The 7,360-nt window shown below is 32.3% G+C and overlaps 1 long non-coding RNA gene across 2 annotated transcripts; it reads left to right on the top strand.

Moving 5' to 3' along the window:
* The first annotated feature begins 2,191 nt into the window (after positions 1-2,191).
* On the top strand, positions 2,192-6,659 carry LOC104214885 (uncharacterized). Of its 2 annotated transcripts, XR_011401650.1 has the most exons (4): positions 2,192-2,333; positions 3,687-3,760; positions 3,906-3,979; positions 6,431-6,659. It is a non-coding gene; the product is annotated as an uncharacterized lncRNA (long non-coding RNA). The 2 variants fall into 2 exon arrangements; XR_708034.2 differs by lacking the exon at positions 2,192-2,333 and having other exon boundaries at positions 3,291-3,760.
* The last annotated feature ends 701 nt before the right edge of the window (positions 6,660-7,360 follow it).

Here is a 7,360-nt window from a genome sequence, read left to right as displayed (position 1 = left end):
TAGAGAGGAATGTATCTAGTTCGGCATATTAATCACAATGTAACTTTGACTTGACATTTAGCATTTAGCACATAGATCATGTTCTCCACACATCCTCAATTTACAAAGAATAACACATTAAACACATAGAGAAACACCTTCCACATACATTTTCACAACATCAATTCATTTGACATAACAAGTACTACATCAATCAAATTTCGGACTTACAACATTTGCACGGGCACCATGGAGGCTCAATTTCTAAGAGGAGGAGGTTTTAGCCATACATACCTCAATAGAGCTTTCCTTAAATCCTTATAATAAATTCCGAAATTTTCTAGCAACTTCGATCTCTTGGGGTGAAGGCCTAGCAAATTTTATTTTATAATCTTCAAGGGTTTAGGCAAGAATTGAGTGGGAATTTGATGAAGATCACTCTCTCTCTCTAGAACTTCCCCTCTCACTTGTTTTTTTGCAGAAGAATATCTTAAAATGGGTCTAATGAGGGTATTTTTAATGGGATGGGGTCGGGTTTTAAAAGTTAGAAAATAGGAACCACGACACGATCTGCGATCGCATAATGGACATGCGCCCAACAGAATGGACCGCAAAAATGGCCACAAAACCTGAACAAACTGCCCGAGTATGCGACAGAAATGCAGCCCGCACACCTGTTCTGCGGTCGCATAATGCACCGCAGAACTACCCCTCACAAAATTTCCAAGGGGATTATGCAATGACTATGCGGCCCGCATATTGATTATGAGATTGTATAATTGGCCGCATAGTTGACCTCAAATTAACCATCAAACTGCCTGGCTCTGCTGTGACTATGCGGTCCGCATAGCTATTCTGCGATCGCATAATAGACCGTAGAAATGCACTTTTCTGGAAAACATTGTTCCTACTTTTTAATGCACAGATCAATCCAAAGGGTCCGAACCGCAGGCACTACGAGCTTTCGGATTTTGAGTAAAAAATTTCACGGGGCCTTACATCCTCTTTCTGATGACGTGAAAAGATATGCAGCCGATATGAATGTGGAATATTCAGATTTAAGGATAAAAGTTAATCAACATGTGCTTGAGTAAAGCGAATAAGACAATTCTTTCGTATATTTCTCTCTCTTTTTACAATGTGTTCTCTCTTCTTTGAAATGACAGACCCCCCTTTTGTTCACTATCTCCTCCTATTTATAAGGGACATTTCCCAAAAAATTCTAAAAAGTACAATATAAGAAATATCCAAAAGGCATATTTTTCATGTCTCTTCCTAAGTTTAAACTACCGTTGCTATCTTATTTCAGTTGCCCGCTTTTGGTTGTCGTCCTTTGTCACAACGACATTTAGTCGTTGTGTTGTGGTGACCCCGTCCCATATCTTGCTTATCCGTTATCGTGGTTGCCAAATTTGGACATATACAAACATCACTAAACATCTGTTTCTAGATTTAAAATGTTCAAATCATTCATAAGATCAAAAACTATTATTCTATAGTTAAATTAATTATTTGTCAAATAGACCAAATTAGTAAGTCTTTTGTAAAAAAGAAGGCAAAGTATTACGTTTTCTTTAAACTTACATAGTTAAGGAATCAACAACGATTCTCCAGTAATTTACTTGAGTTTTCAACTTATTAATCCAACGTAACATGAAGACGTCTCGGCAATATCAACTGATCAATCCTCATTTATAAGTGATCTTCTAACATTTAACAAATAAATAAGCAATTTATGGGAGAAAGGGGTTCCAGATACTAACATATAATTATTTTAAATTGATATAAAAAAACAAATGAATGAGCCAAATAATGTAAAAAACACAACTAATAATGTGAAAGCTTTTCTCTCTCTTTTGTCGAATACAGTGTTAGAAAATATAGGTAAGTAACAGAGAATTAAAGGCTTTGAAGCGTGAAAGATCACTATTTTTCAAGAGTTATTGCCTATATATACTTTAGGGATTACAAGCAATTCTCTATCAGGATACAACAAAGCCTGAAACATACGTGCAACTTGAATACTCTACTTCTAGGATGTCTTCCGTATTTTTATATTTATATTTTATATATTTATTATATAGAAAAGCCAAGTGTGGTCGACCAATGGTAAAATTGTAATTACATTAATTATGAAAGGTTTGGTAAGATGAATAAAAATAAAATGTTTTAGGTGTCCACTGCTTGCTCACTTCAAGTTTCCATTCCAACACACTGATGGTAGCTCTAGAAACATCGGGTCTTTCATCTCTTTTCACAAAGAAATGTTCCTTCAATTTTTTGCTCGAATCTCTTCATCTTCTTAATTGGGTGGCAATTAATCCATGATTCAAGCCTCTTTGGTTGTAGTTTCAGCTGAGTACCAACTGCCCTTTTATTAATTATATGATTTTTATAGTTCTTGAAAGAAGGTTTCTCCATAATGATGTCCTTTTGTCATTCTTGTCGTGTCAACTTAAAACTCATGTGCCTACTTCTATTTTCCTTATTTCCATTTGGAATATCTATTTATTTGTTTCTGTATGTATGAGCAGGGGCGGATCTACCTTATAGGATTGGGGTGGTACGCCACCCGCACGCTGCAGCAGAAATTCTAAATAAATATATTAATTTCTATGTAAAATGAGTTATATATAAAAAGTGTCACCCTGATAACAGAAACTCTGTGTGGGTGCCATGGTTCGGCGTCGGTGCTGAAGTTTCTCATTAATCGTATGCGTCTTGGTTCAATTCCCTCTAGCAGCACTTTTCTGTTTGTTTTGTTTTAAAATCTTTTTCGTACTTATTAACCCTAAATTTCCTTCATTCTCTACTGGGTTCCTCATCTCTTCTTCTTCCTCCTCTTTCATTTTACTCTTTTTTTCTTCTCGTTTTTTTTTCTCGTTATTTGCTAGTAAATCTTCCATCTTCTTTCTTTTTTTAAATTTATTTACATTAGCCTATATTTTATTTCCTACAATTATATTGTTTCATAAGCAATTTCTTTCGATGCATAATTTTAAAATTCTAAGTAATATATAGTTTCTTTTTTTAGTGATACAATATTACTAATTTATATATTGGAGTATAAATTGAACAGTATCATTTGTTGATTTTTTAAAAAAATTCATGATTAAAAGAAGTTTTAAGTTGATTCTCATAGATTGCTAATTTCAAAATTTTGGCTTTGAAAATAGTTGTGATATAACTCAATAATTAAATTAAAAAAATTAAACCAAGAATAATAATCAATTAATAAAATCAAACAAAAATTATATACTAGTAATTAAGCTACTCTTTAAGAAAACTTTCTATATGGAGGCGTACTTTCATAAAATTATTTTTTTTTTGGCTATTTTATCCTAGAAAATAGTAAACCAAACGTAAAAATTCAACTAAAATTGAACTTCTTTGGCTTTTTTTTAAATAAAAGACCTAATTGGAATAACCAAAAAATAACTGAATCATCTAGTCGTCATATTCTGTCTTTCTGGCTAGTGGTAGGTGTGTGAATCATACATACATACATATATATATATATATATATAAATAAATAATGGCACCCGTAACTTCCAAATCCTAAATCTGCCTCTGTGTATGAGAATTTTATCTTGCAATTGTCTTATGGGGTTTAATTATGATTTTCTTTTTCTCTGAGAGTTTTTGAATTATATTTATTTTCGAAATTTTTGTTTGTGTGTTTTTTCATCTGTTCCAGAAATTTGCAGGGATGAGAGGGGTTTATCGAATTGGTTTCTCCTTAACACTTTGACCGCTCTTTAATTGCATCTAAATTATCAAAGTGAGGTTCTTGAATTGCTTTGGTAGTTCTTTCCTTTTGTCTTACTGTTTTGTAATATCCATTTTTTGAAGTATTTCCTCAGGGATTACTTATTGTTACGATCGGGTTTCTTATCTCCTTCTTGATTCTTGACGCTTTATATCAGGTGAAATCTTAAGTCTAAGCTCGAAAGAACCAAAATATATGATGGATTTTCATTCTAAAGATTCACCCTTCACGGTAAGTTGTTTGTCATGTCTTTTACTTTTTGAATCCCTCAGCTAAACTTTATATGCCTTTAAGATTCTAATACTTTTACATATAATGTAAAAGTTTTTGAAATACTTTTGGCATGTTTGTGAAAATGACAACCAAAAATGATCTTTTAGTCATGGAGGATCATCAACGAGTTTCATTTCATTTGGATGAATCACCTGTATCTGTTTTGGTTATATCGGAGGTTGGGAGATTCTCTACCAGAATAATTTTAAAATAAAATGGCATATTTATGTATGTCATGTTAGTTAGAATTCAAAAAAGATTCTATAGATACTCATATTAAGTAGTTATAGCTAGGTTCCTTTCATTTGATAGTAAGTAGAAAGCATTGTAAGCGAATCATTTCACTAGACACCGAGCCACATTTGACCTAAAAGATGCCTAAGCTTTTGATTATCTCAATTTTACTCAACATCTATTATTTTATTATTTCCTTGTAAGCTTTGTCATGATAAGAAGAAATAATTATTTTAAGTTGCATCTTTTTTTTTTAATGTTGTTTCTCTTTTTTCTTCCTTTTTATGTTGTAATAATATAGTGATATATGTGTTTGTTAATTATTATTTTTCTTTCTTTCTTTTAGCATATGAGAGGATTGTTGAGATTAGTTGGATGTAAGGATCGTCTTACAAATTGGCATGCTAGAATGAAAATAAAATAAAGAAGGTTTAAGTATTCTAGGAATGCTGATATTTTTCATTTGAGACAGGTGTTTGAATTCGATATACCTTGATATGACGAAGTTCTGTTTTAAGTGGGTTCGTCAAATGGGTACACGTTTAAGTCAACTCAGTTATCTTGGAATTTGTCGTATAAGAACATATGGATCGCTTTAATTATAGTTTGGAGGTGCAATTGGATTGAGAGAAATTACCCTAATTACCATGAGAAGTTTAATTTTGAAGGACCATTTGGACAAAGTATTTTTACTTCAATTTTAAGTATTGAACACAAAACAAAGCTCTCTAAATTAGTAAGTAAATCATGTCTTCTTTTCGAAGTACAATATTTCAGTTTAATATTTTTTTTTAATTTGAAGGGGATTCTTAGAGCAACAGTAAAGTTGCCTTCGTGTGACCTATAGGTCATAGGTTCAAGTCGTGGAATTAGTCACTAATGCTTGCATCAGGGTAGGCTGCCTACATTACACTCCTCGGGCTGCGGTCCTTCTCCAAACCTTGCATAACGCATGATACCTTGTGCACCCGGTTGTCCTTAGATACCAAAAGATATATGTTACTCCTTTTGTTTGCCAAAAGATATATGTTACCCTCAGTTGAAAAGGAAATGACTGCTTATGGTAATAGGACCTATATATTCTGCTAAAGTTCTGATATTGTTCTGATGTTAACCATTAACTTTAGATGCCGAGAATTTGTATCATCATGTTTGATAAGAAGACATGACGTATTTCCTCTTTTTTAGAAAAAAAAACTAGGACGTGGTTTATTCTATTGGAAGAACCTCTATTTCTTCCTAAGTTGTGAGAATTTTCTAATTCCTTATATTTTGACTTAGCCTCAGTTGGAAATTAGAAAAAATTCAATATTATTTTTCATGTAAAATCTAATGCTAGGTTGATACATCTTGAGCTAGGCCTCATTGTGGTAATTTATTTCAGGCATTCCTTCGGTATGGAGATTTTATTAATCGATGATGTTTTCCAAACTATGTTAGATTTCTCATAAATCGCTCAAAATAGTGCAACACAAACAGGGATAAAAACTTTATCATATTTTCGTGAATTGTACATATTGTTCCAATAGCATGTAAATCACCTTCTACTTATGTAATGTTCTTTCCCTACGTCAACTACATTTTATCTCCTCTCAGAAATAGTGACTTTAAAATAAATTAGTTTCAAGAGCAGTCTATAAAATGACAAACACATTAACCGTTATGTTTGGTCATCATCTGTAAATGGTTGCTCAGAAGACAAGTGTAAGAAGATACAAAATCGAGTTGCTATTTTTTCTTCTTCTTTTGGAATATCAAGTGTTTTGGGAAGTGCAAGATATGTAGGGAGCACTGCTATTTCTAAGTGCTACATTATTCCTGGAGTGTTGACCTTTCTTTAATCTTTTCTCGTTCTTTAAATTGTATCTTTGAAATTATTGATAAACTTCGACTAATGACTATTTCTATTTATATTATATTTGTTTTATGTTTCACATATTCATTTCTTTGACAAAGTTATGACTCAGAATATTTTTTCCAACACAGTGTATGTTATTGATATACACTGTATGGGAGCATTCATACATCTCTAACTGTGGTGAGAAGCCCTTTTCCAATAGGATTAGTGCATTAAAAGAAAAATATTATCTCTTTCGGATGGCCAAATAATATCAGTATCAACTGTTTTAGTGGCTTAAATGTGTGGTCATTAATGCATTTAATATTGGTGTGCAGGTTAAATGGGATGGAGTAGGACGTGAGCTTTGTCTCTTATTAGCTCTACGAGTGTTGCACGTTTCCTCAAAGAAATCTCATATTTGTTGAAGTTTAACTCTTGAAAATAAATATTGTATCTCTCGTAAATCTTCTAGAAGTAAAGATAGATATTTGCTTGTTCGCGTTTGATGATCAACAATTTCAAGAATTTTGTGACTTGGTTTTTTGTTCACTTTAATCTGTTTTACGATGGAGAGTCCTTCTAACAATCCAATGTCACTTCTATGTGCTGTACTATATTATATCTGATGTTACATAGCTACATAATATCTTTATTAGTAATGTATCAAAATTTCAAGACTCGAATATGTTGGGCCCGTGCTTAAGCACTCATCTAGTATAAATAAGAAAAGGAGACTTTTCTGAAGATAGGCCCCTTTTCACGAATAGTCATAACTTTTTTATTAATTAAAATTTAAATTTAAATTCAAATTTTAAATAACAAAACGATGTTCCAAATAAAATACGAAAATAAAATCTTTATTTAAATATCCGACCCAATCCAGGGTCAAATCCAAGTCATTTATTTAAACACACATATCCTTTTAAATATGTCAATTGTTCATTCTAATGGACTTAATGAGCCAAACTTTATAAAGCCAACTAAATGGCATGTGGCCATCGACGTGGGACTTCCACGTACTTACAAACTACTCTAACGTACATATGAGAACAATGGTCACAAACTAGCGGCTTTCAAATTACCAGCAGAAACATGCCCATTGTATCAAAGATGCCGCGATTAGTTTGGCTTGTAAATAGTCTATTTAGATTGGGATGTCCTCACACTTTGTGGCAAACCTAGAGTTTTTATTAAGGAGGTATAAAATAAAAAATTGAAAAGACAAGAAAATATAACATACTATAAAAAAATTCAATTAACTTTAC

Source organism: Nicotiana sylvestris, chromosome 8 (genome assembly GCF_000393655.2).
Source record: "Nicotiana sylvestris chromosome 8, ASM39365v2, whole genome shotgun sequence".
NCBI classification, from domain to species: Eukaryota; Viridiplantae; Streptophyta; class Magnoliopsida; order Solanales; family Solanaceae; genus Nicotiana; species Nicotiana sylvestris.
The sequence above is the reverse complement of the archived record's forward strand: the minus strand, read 5'-3'. Positions and strand labels throughout refer to the sequence as shown.